Source organism: Myxine glutinosa, chromosome 2, assembly GCF_964187855.1.
Source record: "Myxine glutinosa chromosome 2, kmMyxGlut1.1, whole genome shotgun sequence".
Taxonomy (NCBI): Eukaryota; Metazoa; Chordata; class Myxini; order Myxiniformes; family Myxinidae; genus Myxine; species Myxine glutinosa.
Window position 1 is genome coordinate 174012391 of NC_136262.1, and position 21699 is coordinate 174034089.

Below are 21699 nucleotides of genomic sequence, written 5' to 3' on the forward strand. Positions count from 1 at the left end.
ATTGGAAAAACAATATACCCTATTTTACTCCAGGAGATCCCAGGATTACCCACCCAAAATATCGTTGCGATCGGTTCAGCCGTTTTTGCGGTACCTTCGAACGGACGGACAGACAGTCAGACGGACGGACATTTGGTGAATTTATAGTAAGATTATTGTGAAGTTTCAGTTCAAATCAGTTGTGATAGGTGCCGTTCAAATTACAGAGTTGTGATAGTTGATAATTACATAGTTGTGATAGTTGATAATTACATAGTTGTTATAGTTGATAATTACATAGTTGTGATAGTTGTGATAGACATTGTTGTGATAGTTGCAGCAGTCTTTGATAAACTCCAAAGGGATCTATTAGACGAACTCTGGGCAGCATTTGGGCAGGCCAATAAAAGAAGGTGGATGCCTATCCTTACTTTAGTTGAACAACTAGGCAAAGAAAAAACGCAGAGGCCTGCTATTTTTCCATGCATTCAGTGGATGTGGAAATGTTTCTCGGTTCAAAGAAAAAGGGAAGAAAACATTGTTCCAAACTGGTTCCTTTTTCCTTGAGGCCACAGTTATTTTCATGAAATTCAGTAGTCGTCCTGAAAAGGTGGAAGCGAGTGATCTATCTGTTATAGAAAAGCTCACCGTGCTTGCCCATGACAGGCCCAGTTCAGAGTTGAACAGGTCCAGTTCAGACAGGTCCAAAATCAAGACTCTCTGCTCACCTTCACTCTTTCATTCCTCTTTTCTCCCGCCTCTGGAACAAACTACCTCACTCTCTTCAATCCCACTCCTCCCTCCAGGTCTTTAAAACAGCTGTTCACCAGCATCTCTTATCTTCCCCCATCCAAAACCTTGATCTTTTCTACCACCGCTAATTCACCCCAGATCCACTTTTTTGAAATACCGACTTCTTTCCTGGATGTCCTAGCAGTGTCCATGTGTTTTTTTTGTTTGTTTTTACCTCTCCCACCCCCCCCCCCCCTTCCCATGCCTCCTCCCCCCCAAGCCCTCTCCCTCCCACAGATCTCCCGATGTCCTTGCTCTCAAATGTTGTACTTGTGTGCTTCCCTCTCTCTCTCCCCATCTTGTCTCCCGCTCCCTTTATCATATGTTGTATGTGTCCGTTTTTTTTTTTTTGTGATTAATGTTAGCTGTTACATGAGCCTCGATGTTGCATACAAAAAAATTACAAAAAGTGTAGACGCAGCAACCCGCACATTGCTTACGCAGAAGAATCGACACACGATGGTATATACCGATACCACCTACACATCTCCAGCATTGCTTCAGCATGTGCTTCGGGCTACCTAACAGGCGAGCTACATTTGTGGCCAAGCTCTTGTTCCCCATGCAAACTTGCCATCTCCAAGCAGCTGGAGATGGAATGAAGGAGCTGAGGGTACTTGGTAGCTGCACTGGAGCAATAAAAGTCTAATGGCTAAAGTGTGCAAAGCTCTCAAAAAATGCGGATGCAAAACTGGGTGCAAGAGGAGATGTGTGTGCAAGCGGTCTGGACTGCCATGTACATCACGTTGTATATGCCCATGCTTACCTTAATATAAACATTTGCCTGCTCGGATTATTGCTTCAGATGCAAAATATTGCATTATCAGTACATGATTAAAGAATGTCGTGATAGCTAAGAACCTACCATATAAAACACAATGTCCGTTTGTGTGTTTGTACAGATGTCTGTCCCCTTCATAAGGGTAGGTTTTAAATGCCAATCTTTTAACACGAATGTGTGTTCACTATGGTTTATTTTTGATTACAAAACAAACTCGAAAAACATTTTCCATAAAAGAGTAATTATGTCTCTTCTATTGGAATTGTAGACGGTGGCTTGCAAACCGAGCCTCAAGGGTGGTGTACAGAAGCACATTAAAAATAATAATAATAATAAATAGAAGGCACAGAGAGATGAGATTCACATGTGATTCGCATGTGATGTGCAACGTACGCAGGGTAAGACGAGTATTCATTTACGTCCATATGATATCTAATAAATAAAGAAGATACAAGTAGTTAGGTCCAAAACTTCAATTCCGTGACCATTTTCTGGCTAGTAAGGTTTGACGATTGATTTGACTTCTATTGACATTTTATAACAAAAATAGCCTCTATGTCCCTCCCAAAAATCCCGGCATTTTTCGCCAGAGGCCCGAATCCAAGATGACCGCCGGCACTATCTTGAAAAATTAAGTTTTGAACCAGAACACCTAGAATCACGTACAAAGACACTTTTTGGGTAATTTGACCACGAGGATTCCGAATCTGACATTAGTTTGACGTTATGACATTATTTTGACCCAGAAATCCGAGATGGCCACCATCCAGTAGAGCGAAAATGCAACTTTTGTACTTAAACATGTTAAAGAAACTACCTCCATAAGGATATCTTGCAGTAAAGTAATTGATGATTGCATGACAAGTAAACTCATTACACTTCAAAATAAGCTATTTTTAATAGCTGTGACTTGAACAGTTTTCAAATGAAGTAATTAATCAATATGACCTTTAATTATATGATTAGTCCGAATCAGAGCATTCTGCTTCACTAGAATCTGAATCATCAGATTCCGATGAATCTCCCCGCCTTTGTACATCATCATCTCGCTCCTCATTCCCCTCCTGGCTCTCATCTTCCTCACTCTCTTCAGCTGGCCCTGGTGCAGGTAGATGTGTCGGGAGAGCAGGTTGCGTGTGGCAGACAGGGCGACAGCGACCACCCACCAGCTCCCAGCCATGTCCGAGTGGCGAGGGGTGGTGTTTCTTGGAGGGATGACGCACAAGATATGCCAAGTAGTTTGCTCGGAGGCAGTGTTGGCGTAGGCTGTCTGCATCTGGAGGGAGACGGATAAATGATTTGTTTTTCAGTGTCTTCCACTTTGCTGCACAGGCCTCAGCCATGGTGCTACTCTTTTCGTCGCCATAGATGACATGTCGTGTGAACTGGAAGAGCTCCTCTAGCACCTCCTCCTCAAGGTCAAGGCTATCTCCACACAGCGAGAGCTGCCGTCGAGCCACAGGGCTCTTCGCCACCCGGTCATACACCAACTTCTTACCCTTGCCATAGAAGCCTGAGTTGGCATCACAGCCTGTCATACAGTGCAGCTGCACAATACAGTCTGCCATCTCGTCATTAACCAGGCCATGACATAAGATAGTCTCCTTCTTCCTCTTGATACAGAGCTTTCCGGGCAGCTGCTGCGAGATGACTGCTGCCGCGACATAGGCATCGGTATCAGCGGTATCAATGACAACAGGGCCACTGTAGCCTGATTCACGCAGAACTGCGTAAGCAGAAAAGAGGACAGTATCAGCCTCAGACTGGTCAAAGCTGTAGTTCTCCATTGGTTGCTGGGTTGACAAATTGGTGCAGTGGGAGCCAACAGAGTAGACAATCTCTGCATCAACACTCTCTGCAAGGTCTGTCAGGTAGGTGCATATCAGCTTTTGCATCCGCCCCTTGTTGCTGACGCTACATAGAAGTGTTTTGAATGCTTGGGCAGAAGGGAAGGGGTCATTCAATTTCATGTAGGTGTTGGGTATATGTGCCTTACCCTGTACCCGCAGGTCTCGCTCGTTATCTTTAGTAGAGTATGGTGTGTCATATGGGTCATTCACACAGAAGATACGTTCAGCATCACCATGGCGGGCAAGGATGATGGAAGACACCTTGTGGACATAGTCTGACCACTTGTATGGGGTGCCATGTTGCGTCTGTCGATCCTCTGCTGATGGAGTTGCCATCCTCCAAATCATGCCCATGTCGATGAGAGCGGTGTAGGGTTCCTGCAGATCTACAGATTGCAGAGAGAGTTTCTGGATGAGCTTACTCTTCTGTGTCTTCCTGTATGTTCCATTGGAGTTGAATAAAGCCACACACTCCTCAACAACACGATGTTCCAGCAACTCAGTGAGGTCCACAAGATGACTGACCTCAACCAGGTTGATCACTGCCTTGAGAGCATTCTGCTCCATTTCAGCAGCTCTCGTTTTGAGTTCCTCCCTGGGCTTCTCCGTGTCTGGCATCTTGGCAAATGTCAAGCGTTTACTCAGAGGGACAGGTGCTTGAAGGGAGGTATTCTTACTGAATACCCGCTCCTGCAAGAAGCTGGTCAACTTTTCCTCCCCTGCAGCATGGGCAGAATTGAAGTCCACAACGAGCTCATTAGAGGCAGGCATGGCTGACTGTAGGGTGCGGAGTGTGGGTGAGGATGGGTCGAATGGAAAGGAGTCAAACTCATGTATGCAGGCTACCAGGTCCTGCACGCACTGCTCGTCTTCTCGCATTCGTTTTGGGCCACATTCAATGTGCTTCCTCTTGGCTTTTTTTCGGTTGGCCAGGGCATTATGAGCCGCCCGGATCTGGGCTACATTGTTCACATTTCTGGAGTGCACCAGCAGCTGCTTCTCATTCTTGAGGATGGAGAGCCAGCCAGACTTCATTTTGCTGCCCTTGTTCATGGTGCATTCGATCCACATGTCCCAGGCCATGTTGGAGTAGGGGTTGCCTGTGATGGACTGAGCGAAGTCAGTACGAAGGAAGGTGACCTGATCAGCAGGGAGATTTGTCAGCATTGCCCAGAAGTCAGATAGCCACCTCCCGTACCTATTGTTGTTGTACGCTACCATCCATGGCAGCATGGTGCGCAGAGAGCTGACGTACTCGTCCCAGTTACAGATATGGACTGCGTGGACATTCTGCATTAGTGCATCTGTCATGGACAGGAAGTCCCTCCAGTAGTCTGCCATGTCACTGGCCTCCACATGGATGAATAAGTTAGTGATAAGGCTGTCCAGGTCAGCATCCTCCTCCAGTGCTGCATGAGCAGCAGCACGGGATTCTTGGGAAAGACTAGTATCTCTCAGAAACTCGAGGTTCTCCCTCGTCTCATCAGCCAGGCAGGGCACGAGCCTCTCCTGCACCAGCTGACTCATGAGCGCCTCATACATAAGCCTCAAGCAACGCAGCCCCCTTTTGTAATGCTTGCCTTTCAGCGCACGATCAACGGAGCCCTCGGCAATAACTCCTGCTGCCACGAGTACATCTCCTAACTCACTCCCGTTGTAGCGCTTGTATATAGCACTCATCATCACACACAGTGTATGGAAGGGACCTAGAAAGGGCACAATGTCATGGTAATTCTTTAGGTTCTCGGCCTTGAGCAGGGTAATGAGGACGTACACGAGATGATCTCCCACTAAGAAGGCGAAAGGCATGTGCTTGGTGGCAATGATGATAGAAAGCTTGTCCATGATGTCATTCACAACTGACTTGTTGGGCGGTTGATTGTAGGACATATGAAAATAAGCCTTGCTCTTCCCTTGCTCCGCATTTAAACCAGCATAAAACCCATTGTATGAAGGGATAGCCTGCTCAGCTGCATCAGGGCGGTCACCATCCACGTCCACACGAGCAAGGGCATGAAAAATGCTCCGCTTGCACTGATGCTTTGTACTTGATGAGAACATAGTGGGCTTTGGCCGGATGGGAGGCTCCCCACGTTTTATCGTCCTATACGGCTTAACTACCTGCATCTCAGATGCCTTCTCAGTTAGTGCCTGTGACACAGTCTTTGCGTCTGTGATGCGTGTTTGCTCATCCTGGATGTTGGCCTCATAATCCGGTACAAGACGTTCTAGACGCTGCAGAAACATCCAGTTACAGCGGTGTACAGTAACCCCTCCTGTCAACGTGTCGTTGGTAAAGTCATCATTGTCAATGATACTAATGCTTGGTTCTCCCTCAGCGATCTCATCAGGACAGATCAAACATCGCTCGAGGTCATGCATGGTCCAGAGGTCACGTAGGAGAAGCACGTTCGGGTAGCTGATCCCCATGCCCAGCTTGTAGTAAGAGTCAATAAGCTCCTTGCTGCGAGTCATCCCATGAAGGGTGACGGTGGCATTGATGGTGGTAGTGGTGGGTCGCTTTGTAATGTACTGCGTGATGAGAGAGGTGAGAGAGAGTGTGCTGGGAAACAGATCTACCTCCTTCTTCCCCTGCAAAGCAGAGAGCAGCTGCACCATGAGAGGCGAGAGCTCTTCCTCCTCTTCTAGCTCCTCGACTCTTGGCGGCCATGGGATGGGTTTGATTGACTTGACATCATCCTTGAGCCGCTTAGCCACATTGTGCACCAGTTGTTCACTGCTAACACCGATGGCGGAGAGCGCTGCTTCAACATATGAACCACCCCCAGACGTGTCATAGACTAGGTCGCTCTGGTTTCTCTGAGGGCATGAGTGGAAGCCGATCTTGCCCTCAAACTCCCGGGTCAGGATATCTTTGATAAAGGATGACTTGATGCTGGATGTTGAGAAGCCATACCGAGATATGATAGAGCTGTAGTCTTTGAGGAGGCTCTGTAGTGACCTTAGCTCATGTTCCTCAAAGATAACTGTTCTGATGTGGTCAAAGAAGATAGTCTGAGCCTCACGGAGATTGACATTGTGCATGCGTGGGAGTTTGTCATCTTCACTCATTTTCTGGTAACTACGCACATATTTCAACCAGCATTTGTTGTGATATCTGATCTCAATCGCATATGGGTCATCAGCTGCATAATCGATCACACAGTTGATTCTGTCTCGCATGCTCTGATCTTCGAGGGCCACCGTGTGACTCTTGAACGTTGCCCATGCATTATCATACGAAATCAGGGACAGCTTTGATTCTGGGTGCTTTGCCGACTCCGGTTTACAGCACCAGACACATTTTGTTTTTTCATGTATCAGCCCTTCTACACTTGATCGCAGCCGCTTGGCAGGTGGAGAAGCAGCCGGGGGGAAAGCCTCAGACATGGACGAAGACTGAGATTGGCATTCCTTGACTTCTCGTTTTTTCTGTCTTGTCTTGGCCTGCTCCAGTTTATTAGCATTCCATAAGGTCAGCCTACATGATTTATGGACACATTGTCTGCCGGGACCATTATCCAAATTGACTGTTGCATAAACGTCTCCGAACTTGTCAAGACCGCTTCATAACAGGGCTTTTTTCTTGAGATTTTCCCAACTCTCAACGGAGGTAACGACATCAGTGGCTTCATTGCAAAGCCCGCCACACTGGAGGACACACGGAACGGTGGACATTCTCTTGACAGCTATCTTCTGAATACTGCGCTTCTCAGTGCCGTCTCATTCGCTCGTATACTCCCTGGAAAGACAGAAATAAGTATATGACATTACACACACAGACAAATAAAAAACAAGAAAATAGCAATTCACTAATCCGGACCTCAATTCCGTGGCCAGTATAGATTTAGCCAAAATAATGTGTTAATTCATGATCATATGTTCTCCCATTTAAAAGTTGCATTTTTGCTCCACTGGATGGTGGCCATCTTGGATTTCTGGGTCAAAATAATGTCATAACGTCAAACTAATGTCAGAATCGGAATCCTCGTGGTCAAATTACCCAAAAAAGTGTCTTTGTACGTGATTCTAGGTGTTCTGGTTCAAAACTTAATTTTTCAAGATAGTGCCGGCGGTCATCTTGGATTCGGGCCCCTGGCGAAAAATGCCGGGATTTTTGGGAGGGACATAGAGGCTATTTTTGTTATAAAATGTCAATAGAAGTCAAATCAATCGTCAAACCTTACTAGCCAGAAAATGGTCACGGAATTGAAGTTTTGGACCTAACTAAAGTCAGGAGACGACGATGGTTCACGAGCGAGCGGTATTCAATGACAAAGGACGGATTATAACCGAAACAGGCCTGGACAGGCCAGACCTGGAAATGTCAAAACGAAGGCTACTGACCTTGAAATGAGATAGAAATAATGTATAATCAGTTATGAGGTTAGTTAGCTACACAATACCAAAAATTCGGTGAAAAATGAAATGAAAATAAATAAATAAATAATAATAAAAAATAATAAAAATTTAAAAAATGAAAAATCGAGCTCCGTGGGGCTAGACACATGACATTGGCCTAACCAAATACCGAAACCCTTGTCAGATTCCACCAACTCCCTCGGAGAAGATGTAGCTTGAACTCGATTACCCCCTAAAAAGACATCTTTTTCGGGTGTGGCTCCGCCCACAATGGGCGCAATACGCCCACTCTAGGCAGGACACAACTAGATCGTGATATCAACCTCCCACCCAAGTTTCATCAAGATCGGATGATATCATTGGGTGGTTATGCTGTGGACAGACAGACAGACAGACAGACAGACAGACACACACCCATGATGAATATAGTGGTCAATCTGTTTGATAACTCCTGAACCAAAAGATTATGTAAGTTAAATCAAGCCATATTAAAGTCATTTTTGTTTGTTGAAAATGTGTAAATAATGTGCTTTGGCCACACTTATCATGATTTGTATATTTTTGCCATTTGTGATGCTACTGTTCGCCATCTTGTATTTTGCCCGCCATTTTGAATATTTCAATTGTCTACGAGGTTCCTTTTTAACTCACCTGGAACGAAGTTCAGGGGAGCTTCTGCAATGGCGCGTTGTCTCCGTCAGTCCATTAGTAGGAACCTCTTCTCCGAAACCGCTGATGGGATTGTAAGCAAATTTGGCACAAATGATACATGTTGTGTTGTGACTAAAGTTTGTTCACGGCATTAAAAAGAATCGGGGTCTAAGGGGTCTACTGGGAGTCAAAGTGAATCCAGGTTCGACCCCCCAAAATAGGAATTTGCTTTTTCCTCTGAAACTACACACAATATTTCGATGAAACTTTACCACAACCTTCATCACCTGTGATGTACCAAAGTTTGTTCACGGCATTGAAAAAAATCTGCCCCTATTGGTGGATACGGTGAGGGGGTGGGGGGGATTTCTCCCCAAAATCGGTGTTTGCCTTCCTCTCAGAAACTACACATGCAAATCTGATTCAACTTGACCACAACCTTCATCACCTGTGTCCTACCAAAGTTTGTTCAAGGCATTGTTAAAATTTGGGTATGAGGAGGTACACGGGGTCGGTCTCGGTCTCTCCCTCTCCCTCTCCCTGCCGGCTGTTACGTTTTGGGTGTGGCGTCATGGCGGCTGTGTGCGCTGAGCTGTGAGTGCTGTGCTGTGTTGGCGTCTTTCCTATCCCCATTTCACTCCCTTTGTGTCTTGAACGTGTTTGTGGAGTTTTCCCCGTGTTTTCCTCTCTTTGTCGAGACAAGAGAGGGAGAGAGAGCAGCTATTTGGAGGCATTGGCAGTAGGCCTTTCCCCGTTCTGGGCGTTGGTTATCGCGATAAAATTTTGGTTTCGTTTTTTTCTCTTTGTCGTTAATCCTGCATCATGCCGGAGTATAGACGTTCCACTTTAAATCACATTTATTTTCTTTCGTTTGGTTTAATTATTACTACCTTTCCTTTTTTCTTTTTAATCTCCTCAACCCGAGTTGTTCGGGTAAAACGGAGTTCTTTTGTTTTAGTCATGGCGACGACTTGTTTGCAGCAAGAGGCTGCGTTCGAATCGTTAACCCGCAAACATGCTCTGGTTTGTGTCCCTCCTGAAGGGATTCCGACCGAAGAGATCGTCTTGGCGGTTGGAGAGGTTATCGGAATCGAACATGTACAATTGTACATGCTGCGTCACGTATGAACCAGTAGGTTGTGGTCTTCGTTGCGGATGAGCATCTGGTTCACGATGTATGTCGTGAGTTCTGGGTTAACCACAGAGAGTGGTCACTTTGTTATGGCCTCCCCGATGGATGTCCCGGCAATGAAAATAATCGTTTCAAATTGTCCTCCCTTCATGTCCAATGAAAAACTCGTGTCTGTTTTGTCTCGATATGGTACAATCGTTTCGAGAATCTCCATGGTTTCTCAAGAAACTGTTATTAAGTACCTTGATGAAACGTTCAGGAAAAGACATGTAAAAATCAAAGATTACTTTCCGAATCTGCTTGATTTTATTTTGACTGCAAAGAACATGATTCGTGAATCTTATCAGGTTAACATGTCAGAACCTCAAATCCAGAGGCTAAGAAAATGTGTAACTCGAGTGGGTAAGGAACTTCATGAATAGTTAACAGAATGGAGATAAAAGTAGCATCCTTAAACATCAACGGTGGTCGCCTCCAGGTGTTTAATATTTTTCTGAATGAAAAAATTGATGTGCTGATGTTACAAGAGACGCATGCAAATCAGTCTTCTGAGGTTGAGTGGCGTAAAATCTTTAAAGGTTGCCACTTTTTCTCCAGTGCTTTCGTTGATGCCAAGGCTGGTGTGGCAGTTGTTACATCCTAGACTCCAGCCATTGGAGATCAGATGTAGGGAAATTTGCAAGGGCCATTTACTATCTGTGGAGTTTGTCAGTGGTAACCAAAAGATTTGCACGACTAATGTATACTGCCCTAGTGCTAACTCTGCAAGAAGTGCTTTTCTTCACAAAGCAGGTTATTTAAGCACTATTGACCTGTCTATGTTGGTTTGTCTGGGGGGGAGACTACAACTGTACCCTCAACCCACAACTTGATAGAAACACTCCTGAGCCTCATCCACCGAGTCTAAGGCCTTTGGCACAGCTCGTTAAAAAATTTCAACTTGTGGATGTGTGGCGGGTACAGAACCCTAACATCCGGCAGTACACGTGGGTTTGCGCCGCAATAAATCTTTTGACAATGGCTCGTTTGGATAGAATTTATGTTAACCATGATAAGGTAAATCTTGTCAAGAATTCTTATATAAGGCCATCTGGTTTTTCTGATCATCACATGGTCGTTGTTGTATGTGGCTTACCTCATCACGTTTGTAGAAGTACATACTGTATTGGACTTTCAATGTCAAACTTTTACAAAGTGAGCATTTCAAAGAAGCATTCAGAATGGTATGGAAAGAATGTGAAATGCAAAAGTTTTCCTACCTAAATTTAAGGCAATGGTGGGATTGCACAAAATCCCAAATTAAGTGTTTTTGCCAGCAATACTGCAGTTATAATACCTGTAACACACTCGGTGTGATATCTGCCTTAAAAAACGATATACTTTATTGTGAGCAGAAATCTGGAATGTCCAACGAAAATGTCCAGCAGTTGTCAGAGAAAAGAACACTACTGGCTGAAATGGTGAAAGAGCGTGCATCTGGTGCTTTCGTCCGACTGCGAATGGACAATATCCAACTTGACAAACCAAACAAAGACTTTTTCAATTTGGAAAAAACAGCCAAGATCCCTCAACAAATTCACGCTTTGCGCTCTTCTGCCGGTGCGCTTCTGTCTTCTCAAAGTGACGTCAAGAATGAATTACGAAACTTTTATTCAAAGCTGTTTGCCTTGAGAACGGTGAACCAGGAAAACAGAAACGGGATGTTTGAACTGCTCCCATCTCTGTCTGAAGACCAGCAACAACAATTGGAGCCTGGCATCTCTCTCGGAGAACTTACTGTTGCTCTTAAAGGAATCCAAGATGGGAAAGCCCCTGGACTTGACGGCCTCCCAGTTGAATTTTACAAGGCCTTTTGGGACATTCTAGGCCCTACTCTACTTGACATCTTTCATGATAGCCTTGAACAAGGTGAATTGCCACTAAGTTGCCGGAGGTCAGTTTTGTGTCTCCTTCCAAAAAAGGGAACTTGCAAGACGTCACAAATTGGCGGCCTGTGTCACTCCTAAATACGGACTATAAAATATTGTCGAAGGCGCTCGCGATACGTCTAAAGGAAGTCATCCCCCTTTTGATTGATATTGATCAGTCTTATTGTGTTCCTGAGCGTTCTATTTACGATAACATTTTTTTGGTGAGAGACTTGATCAGTCTCGGTCGTACTACATGTCATGGTTTTGGTTTGGTTCTTTTAGATCAAGAAAAAGCGTTTGACAGTGTTGACCATTCTTTTTTGTTTGCTGTACTAAGGCGAGCTGGTTTTGGACAAAATTTTGTTTCCTATGTTAAGTTGTTGTATGAAAATGCATCCTGTCTGTTGAAGGTAAACAACAGCTTATGTCGCTCTTTTCCCTTTCAGCGAGGCATCCGTCAGGGCTGCCCGCTTTCAGGTATGCTCTACAGTCTCTCGGTCGAACCTTTACTGGCTTTGCTCCGCAACTCAGTGGATGGAGTCTCTTGAACAAAAAACTACAAAATGGTCACTTCAGCTTATGCGGATGACATTTGTGTTGCTGTTTCCAACCAAAATGATGTGGGTGAGGTCTCTCGATGTCTGTCCCAGTTTGAGCTCACTTCCACGGCAAAAGTAAATTGGAACAAAAGTGTTGCCTTATGGGTGGGCCCCAGTCCACCTTCCTCAGCTCTGCTTGTGTTACCAGGAGGAATGCAGTGGAACAAAGAGGGGTTTAAATATTTTGGGTTATTTCGAGGAGTCCAAGCATATGAACAAAAAAATTGGGAGGGTTTCTTGGAAAGAATTAAGCAATAACTGGCTAGATGGAAACGGTTGCACCACCTTCTATCGCTTAAGGCAAGGGTGACAACAATAAATAACCTGGTGGTTCCATTTATTTGGCATAAAGTTATCCCCCTCCAACCTCCTACATACTTGGTCACAGGCATTCAGAGGGTTCTAACTCAGTTTTTCTGGGGAGGCCACCATTGGCTTGGACCAGACGTGGTGTGCAGACCCCGAAATGCAGGTGGCCAAAGCTTGATACATGTTCGGAGTCGGATAATGGCTTTCCGCATGTTGACGATAAAGTGTTTATTGTATGGTGAGTGTGTCCCGTGGCGGCCTCTCACAAATGCTTGGCTGCAGGAAGCAGATGTGTTGAAGTATGACCGAGAGCTCTTCCTCCTGGACCTGCAGCATGTCAACACGACTCTGCTCCCCGAGTTTCATCAGAGCCTCTTGAATGCCTGGCAAGTCCTTGGAATACAACGATTAGAGGATACTACGATACTACGATGCAAAAAATATATGCATGAGCCATTGGTTCTGAATCCTTTATTCCCTGAAATTTCAACCTCCAGGTCATTTATGCATTGCTTCACCTGTATTGGAATAAACAGAGTGCAAGACCTGATGAAGCCTTCCCTACATGGATGGTTATCCACCGGTTCTCTCACATCAAAAGTGGGGGTTCGGTCATCTATAATGGTGGACAAAGTTTTGAGAGTTGTGATAAAAAACTTTCAGGGAATTAAATATCGGGTGGACTGGGGCAGATGAAGTGGTGGACTCTCGTCTCTATTTCCCCGAGCTCCAAGTCACCTCAAAAAAACAACAACAGTGTGTCTTCTCAAATTCAGATGGTTGTGGTGTGTTTCATGTGATGGGAAAAAAAGTTATTTATGGGATATGCCAAGAGGTGCTTATACCGGGTTTCACAAAACCTGTTAAAAACCGGTGGGAGGAGATCTTTCCGGCTAGTTCGTTCCTATCTCCAGTGTGGAAAGAGATGTATAGGTCTCCAACTTTAGGTCGAACCGGAGACTTAAATTGGAGATTAGTTCATCAGGCCCTGGTCACGAAACACTTACTTAATAAGTTTGATCCTTCTGTACTGAATGTTTGTCCTTTTTGTGAAGAGGCTGAAAATGTGACCCATGCTTTCGTGAAATGTAAGAGATTGGTATCCCTTTTTTGTTTCCTCCAACAGTTCTTTTATAAATTTAAGTTTGTTTTTTCTGTTACAATTTTTGTGTATGGCATTGAAAGGAGCACCAAGAGCAAGACAGCGGTCCCTTTTTTGAATTTTCTGTGCGGAATTGCTAAACTTGCAATTTATAAAAGTAGGAAGATCAAATTGAGTGGCAGAGATGAAAATGTGCTGTTTTGCTTTAATGGCATAGTGTCGGCCCGGATAAGTTTCGGCAGTGTGAACGACGATTGGTTTACAGATGAGGTGTTGTTTGTTTTTGTAAATTTTACTCATGCTCAATGTCCACATATATATGTATATACATCCTTTTTGCTTGTACAACTTTCTTTTCTTGTAAAAATTTGTGGTGTTTTCCGTGTGTGTTTTGATACTTTTATAATAAAAGCACATAAAAGTCTCTCTCTCTCTCTCTCTCTCTCACTCTCACTCTCACTCTCACTCTCACTCTCCCTCACTCTCTCCTGTCTCCCTCACTCTCTCCTGTTTCATCCTGTTTGTTTCATCCTGTGAATTCCATCCTGTTTGCCTGTCTCTCTCTCTCCTCTCTCCCTCTCTCTCTCCCTTTCTCCTGTCTCACCCTCTCTCTCTCTCTCTCTCTCTCTCTCTCCTGTCTCCCTCTCTCCAGTCTCACTCTCTCTCTCTCTGGTCTCACTCTCCCTCTCCGGTCTCCCTCTCCCTCTCCTGTCTCCCTCTCTCTCTTCTGTCCACCTCTCTCTCTCCGGTCTCACTCTCTCTCTCCTATGTCCCCCTCTCTCTCCTGTCTCCCTCTCTCTCTCCGGTCTCTCTCTCTCTCTCTCTGGTCTCCCCCTTTCGCTCCGGTCTCCCTCTCTCTCTCCGGTCTCCCCCTTTCTCTCCGGTGTCCCCCCTCTCTCTCCGGTCTCCCCCTCTCTCTCTCTCTCTCTCTCTCTCTCCGGTCTCCCCCTTTCTCTCTGGTCTCCATCCCTTTCTCCGGTCTCCCTCTCTCACTCCGGTCTCCCCCTCTCTCCACGGTCGCACTCTCTCTCTCTCTCCGGTCTCCCCCTTTCTCTCCAGTCTCCCTCTCTCACTCTGGTCTCCCTCTTTACTATATCCCTCTCTCTCTCCGGTCTCCCCCTTTCTCTCCAGTCTCCCCCTTTCTCTCCAGTCTCTCCGGTCTCACTCACTCCCTCTTTACTATCTCCCTCTCTCTCTGGTCTCCCTCTCTCACTCCAGTCTCCCTGTCTCACTCCGGTCTCCCTCTTTACTATCTCCCTCTCTCTCTCTCTCTCTCTCTCTCTCCGGTCTCCCTCTCTCTCTCTCCGGTCTCCCTCTCTCTCTGGTTTCCCTCTCTCACTCCGGTTTCCCTCTCTCACTCCGGTCTCCCTCTTTACTATCTCCCTTTCTCTCCAGTCTCCCTCTCTCTCTCTCTCTGGTCTCCCTCTCTCTCTCTCCGGTCTCCCCCTTTCTCTCCAGTCTCCCCTTTCTCTCTGGTCTCCCTCTCTCACTCCGGTCTCCCTCTTTACTATCTCCCTCTCTCTGTCCGGCCTCCCTCTCTCTCTCTCTGGTTTCCCTCTCTCACTCCGGTCTCCCTCTCTCACTCCGGTCTCCCTCTCTCACTCCGGTCTCCCTCTTTACTATCTCCCTCTCTCTGTCCAGTCTCCCTCTCTCTCTCTCTGGTCTCCCTCTCTCACTCCAGTCTCCCTCTTTACTATCTCCCCCTTTCTCTCCGGTCTCCCCCTTTCTCTCCGGTCTGCCTCCCCCTCTCTCTCTCTCTCTCTCTGGTCTCCCTCTCTCACTCCGGTCTCCGTCTTTACTATCTCCCTCTCATTGTAAAGAACTCTCCATGGGGAATAAAATATGTTAATGATTATGCCTTCATTATGACGTCATAATTCGACAAGCACAAAACTTCATCCTATCAAGATGAAATTTCTTGAGCATCATGTTCGCATAAATTTGTGGAGAAAATTTTTTATGACGTCATCGGTCACGTGGTTCGGCCGCCATATTTGTTTCAACACAAAAGCCTTAAAAACCACTGAAAATACTGTTACAGACGTGGCTTAGATGTTAGTTTACCGAGCGGTTTTGGTATGACCACGTCTGCACAAGTTACCGATTATACTCGACGTTGACGAAGCCGCGCCACGCTGGCTCAATAAGAAAAAGAAGACACCCGGCTGGATTACAATAACACAATACGACACCAATGTTTCGATTCTCAAGTATATTCGTACGGAAAAGGTTAGATTACAGGGGCTAGAGGTATATTACAGGAAGACAGGCACTTAGACACACTCTTATATTAACCCCGGACAGACGACAGACACACGGGACAACGGCTGACTCACACGGGGGTTTGATGGCTAGGAAAGGCAGGATCGATGGCTCCAGGTCCTCCTGGGCTCGGGGCAGGGTACAGTACGGTCCGGTCCAAAGATGCGGAAGGTTGCACAGCGCTCGAGGTGGTAACGTTCTTTCACAGGCGGGTTCTCTTCCTCTCAGCGGTCGTAGGCAACGTTCTTTCTCCAGCTAGGGGCGCATCTCTCGTCACATCCGGCGCGGGGCCGCGTATATCCGGCGGGGAGTGACACGCCCTCGGCTCGTTAGCTCCGCCTCGTGGAATCGGCACGTTGCTTCTCATTGGGTGCGTGCGGGGGGGTTTACCAGGCTCCGCCCTTGACGAGGAGCTGACAAGGAGCCCCTTCGTGGTAACCCCGTGGAGCGCATGGTCTATGGCGCTAATCGAGCCGGTGTGAGGACGCATCCTCCCCCGCTCCGCCGCCATCTCCTCTGTTGTTGTTGTAATTGTTGGGGAATAAGATGGAAGGAGGTATGGGAAAGGTCCTAAACTCACTACTGATGCCATATAATCACATTCTGGTGCAACGAAGAGTCATAATTAATGGAGACGAGGCCTTAACTGACATAGAATAAGAATAACTAGGAAGATGTCCGAAAGTTGTCTACGTGTGGTGCGGTGGACCTGGGCACGACATTTAATGGGGGAATAAGGGGAAGGTCGGCTCTACTGATTGTTATTTACATGCAATGGGACTAGGGAATGGGGGATCGGGGAAAGTTGGGGAGTATTGGAGAAAATAGGGGAATATTTACAAGCGGATATGGAGGCCAAATTCCATATTCGCAACATTGCACCCTTCTCTACCCTCGGGGCGTCCCGACCCGATAAATTTTTACCTACTTTAGTGTGGCACGCAATGTAGTTCCCTCTACTATTAACTCTACCCTGAGTGCGACAGTTTTACAGATATTCACAAATGAGTAAATATGTCCCCCTGCGACGTTGCACCCTTCTCCTCACAGAAACACACCCACAGGATAACCGAATCCGGAAAGAATTCTCAAACTAAACATACAGCCGGTAGGGAGCATTATTTACAAGACTACGCTGCTATTTACACTACGATCCAGGACCTGTTTTTGGAGGAACACATGCAGATGTTATGCATAGAGAGAGCGCGCTTGCCAACATCGATACACCAACCCACGAGTGCTCTGTGGCCGACGGCCTTTAATAACGTGCAGAGCACCCTTCCCGAGCATCAACAGCACCACCCCACCACCAATCGGTGCAGTCACCATTGTTCATTGGAATAAAAATAAATTCGACAACCCCTAACCCTGCAGGTGTCTCTTGCTCTTCTTGTGGTGCACTTGGTGTTAATTAACAGTGGTTCACCTTTATGGCATAGGTGCCACGTTGACCCATAGGTCCATCCCCGGGTGGTGCTTGGCCGCAAACGAACTGCGGTCCATTGTGGGTGGCCACAAACATTGCGGTCCATATGGTGTATCGATCCCGGCAGCAAACAGCGAAAGTGCAGGCCCACAACTGCGCAGCCAGCACCTCTCTCTCCTCTCTCTCTACCCCAAAGCCAGATCCTCGGAGGTGGGAGACAAAAGAAGAAGACAAGTGAGTAAGGTGGTAAGGGCGCAAAAGTGCACGCAATACAAGATGATGCACACTGGGGGCACATGGGAACCAGGTGAGACAGGTACGTTCCTATCGTACGCCCCCCCCCCACCAGGTAACCTACATGGCCCCTCCCTTACCCCTTACTGTATCCACAAAACACAACACTACCCATAAACATCTACTTTACAAATCGACAAACATCCCTACTGTCTTCCCCGTTCCTCCCATAAACCAAATTCGTCTTCTCTCCCTCCTAACCAATCAAATTTGCCATTTTCAACTCTCATCAAAATTTGCCATTTTCAACTCAACATCAAAATTTGCCATTACCAATTCATCATCAGTCCCTCCTAGGGAGGGAGAGATGGAATCACCCCAATGTCTCATCCACGTCGTGATGCGTCTCACAAATCCTCACAGCAATTCTCATTTCTGCAACACAACCAAAGAAAACACGGGTGTGGAGTCATCATCATCACCACAGGTAAGTGGCTGCGTATGGTGCGACAGGTTCTTCAATCCTAACTATTTCCTAAATGACTTTAACAACTTTACACTACCCGGGGTCTTTCTCCGGCCAAACCATTGGCCCTCTTACACTATGGGTTCTAAAAACCAATTCCCATTGGCCAAACTGTGGTGCTCTTCAATTTGGGGTCTCACTCCCCCGATTCATCTCCCGGTGCCCTCGTACAATTTCTGGGCTGCGACGTGTACCTCTCCCAGTGGGTCTACCCACCTGCACACCTCCACCACTGCAGTTGCCTCCGAGCTTACCTGCTCCTTACCCTAACCTAACTACCAGGGGAAGGCCCTCTGGCTCTCTCCCCACTCGGTGCCCTCTCCGGCACTGGGCTACCCGGGTCCATCCTCCGGATCCTCGGGCCCCATCCACAACTCTACCGGCTCCCAGAGCCCACCTGCGGCCTCACCTGGCCGACATCCTCACAGTGGTGGAGTGCCCAACCAACTACACACACTAACAGGCGACACGCCCAGCCATTTCCACAACACTAATGCACCCATTCACAACACCATTCTGCAACCGCACCACAAGTGCCAATATCCAACCACAATTTACCTGTACCCTCTACCTAACACTTACACTACCCGCCCCGGGTACTCGTGAAAGGGGTCCACTCTTCCCCCATCCACACCTTCGCACCATGCACACCACTCCGTACCACTCACTCCAACTCTCTCCACACACCTGTACCTGCACACCTGTGCTCTCACACCTGGTGCCACCTGCACCCTTCTCTCCCCAAGCGCATTCGCGCTGATCCACACACTCACTACTCATACACTGCTCCACACACCTGTCCAGTTGCACACCTGTGCAATCACACCTGTTCAATTCTCACAAACACGGCATCATCTCAGCTAACTACTCCCTTCTGAAACTTGCGCTTCCCAGTCGTCCCTTTAAACTATTGCGCTCCCTCGTCATTATCATCCATACTAATCTACCTGCGTCCCCACTACAGGTATCAGTCACTAACTAAACTTAACGTCACCTAATGTCATCTTCGCTAGATCCCTATCAATATAACCTAACCCACCCGGGCTAGTTTTCACTGCCATACACCCCATAATCTATTGCTCCTTTGCCCCCCCTGGGCAGGGTGGCAGGGATGCCACTCTTACCCACCGGGCACATCGCTCCTCAATCCCCCAGTCCTCTGGCACTAATAAGCCCCCCTTATTCAGAGGTACTGGGTCCCGCCTCGGCATCTAAAGCCGAGGCAATCCACGGGGGCGCCTGCTCGCCGGTGTAAGGTCTTATCCGGTCGGCGTGGACGATCCGAGGGAGGGCTCGTGGCCCCATTTTGATCTTAATGACCACGTCACAGATTTGCGACAGGACGACTCCTGGGCCTTGCCAGGGGGAGGTGAGTTTTGGGCACCTTCCCTTCCGCCTCCGGGGATTAAAGAACCAAATCTTCATCCCCGGAGCGTATTGACTCCCCTGGCTCCGGTCGTCGTACCTGCGCTTCATCTTTTCCCCCGCCAGATGGAGTTGGCGGCGAGCGAAGGCATGGACTAGCTCCATGCCTTCCTCTAGGTGACGTGCGTACCCCTCCCTCGGCGGGTTAACCACTGTGTCTGGCACGGGACCGCATAGCAAGTCGGCGGGAGCCCGTAACTCCCGCCCATACATAAGCAACGCTGGACTGCATGCGGTGGCCCCGTGCTGGCTGGTTCGGTAGGCCATGAGCAGATAAGGGAGATGTTCGTCCCAGTCATCCTGACGGGTGGTGGTGAACAGTGCCAGTTGTTGGATTAAAGTTCGGTTGAATCTTTCCACCATCCCGTCAGATTGAGGTCTTAAAGGCGTTGTCCTGGTTTTTCGAATTGACAGGAGACTGCACACATCTTTTAGCAATTTGCTCTCAAAATTTCGTCCCTGGTCGGTGTGCAACTCCTGTGGAATCCCATGCCGGCACACAAATCCTTCCACGAAGGCCTGCGCTACCACCCCTGCTTCTTGGTTGGGGAGGGCGTAGGCCTCCGGCCACTTGGTGAAATAGTCCATTACCACGAGGATGTACTTATTACCTTGGCGGGTGCGGGGCAGCGGTCCTAGAATATCCATAGCCACCCGCTCAAGGGGGGCCCCCACCTGATGTAATTGAAGGGGGGCCCTCATCCTCCGTGCTGGTCCCTTTTTGGCAGAACAGGCGTCGCATCTCCGACACCAGTCCTGTATGTCGCGCCCCATATTCACCCAATAGAACCTCCGGCGGACCCGAGATATTGTCTTTGTCCTGCCCAAATGGCCGCCGGAGCGGGTACCATGCACCTGTTGCAATATGACGTTCTTGAATTTGTCAGGGACTATCACCAGCCAGGAAGTTCTATCAGAGGGAACCTCCACCCACTTGCGATACAAGATGTTGCCTTTCAATTCCAGGGTCTGCCACTGAGCCCAATATGCCTTTGTCTGCGCCCCGAGGGGGGTGACCTCTTCCCCCTTTGGTCTTTGCCCCAATTTGACCCATTGGAACACCGGCCCCAGAACAGGATCCTCCTGCTGGGCCGTGCTCCAAGCCAACTCTCCAAATTCCTCGTCCGCGGTTAGTGGCAAAATTGGCCCTCTCACCCGGGTTGCCCGGACAACGAGGGTCGGGTCCGAATCGCCCAATTGTTCCCTCTCCTCGTGTCTCGTACAAAATTTGCAGTTTTCTCCCAGACAAGGACGCCGAGAGAGTGCGTCCGCATTACCATGGGCCTTCCCGGCCCTATGGGCCACATCAAAATCGTACTGCTGCAACTTTTCCAACCACCTTGCAATTTGGCCCTCCGGTTCCTTGAACCGAAGGAGCCATTGCAAGGAGGAATGGTCAGTTCTAACCAAAAATTTCCGCCCGTACAAGTACGGGTGGAAATGGTTCATGGCAGCCAGCATAGCCAATAACTCTTTGCGAGTGACGCAATAATTTCTCTCGGGCCTACTTAAGGCCCGACTATAATAACCAATCACTCTCTCCACGCCCTCCTGTGTCTGAGACAAAACTGCGCCCAATCCTTCCTGGCTCGCATCCGTGTCCAGGGTAAATGTCCCGTCACTAGTGGGGTAAGCTAGAAGGGGTGCGGATGTTAGACACCCCTTCAATTTTTGGAAGGCCTCGTGGCACTCCCGTGTCCAATTAAATCGCGTCCCCTTCTCCGTAAGCCGGTGGAGGGGACGGGCCAACTCCGCAAATTTCGCCACAAAGCGCCGGTAGTAGGAGCAGAGTCCCAAAAATCCCCGCACCTCTTTGATGGTACGTGGTGCGGGCCACTCCTCTACCGCTTTAATTTTGTCTGGGTCTGTTTTTACCCCCTCGCGGCCAATCACGTGACCTAGATAGGCCACCTCTCTTGCAAACAAAGTGCACTTACTCGGGTTCAGCTTCAACCCTGCCTGTCTGAGGCACCCGAACACCTGGTCCAAATTAGCTAGTGCCTGGGGGAACGTTTGGGCATGTACCAGGACGTCATCCAGGTACACCAGGCATGATTGCCATGGCATGCCGCCTAGTACATGCTCCATCAATCTCTCAAAGGTGGCGGGGGCGTTACACAAACCAAACGGCATCACAGTAAACTGATACAGTCCCTTACCTGTGGAAAATGCCGTTTTCTCCTTCCCTGCCCTATCCATCTCCACCTGCCAATACCCACTCTTGAGGTCCAAAGTTGTGAACCAATTTGAGCCCGCAACGGCATCGAGGGTGTCATCAATCCTTGGCAGGGGATATGAGTCCTTGAGTGTCACGTTGTTTAGCTGGCGATAGTCCACGCAGAACCGCGTGGTCCCATCC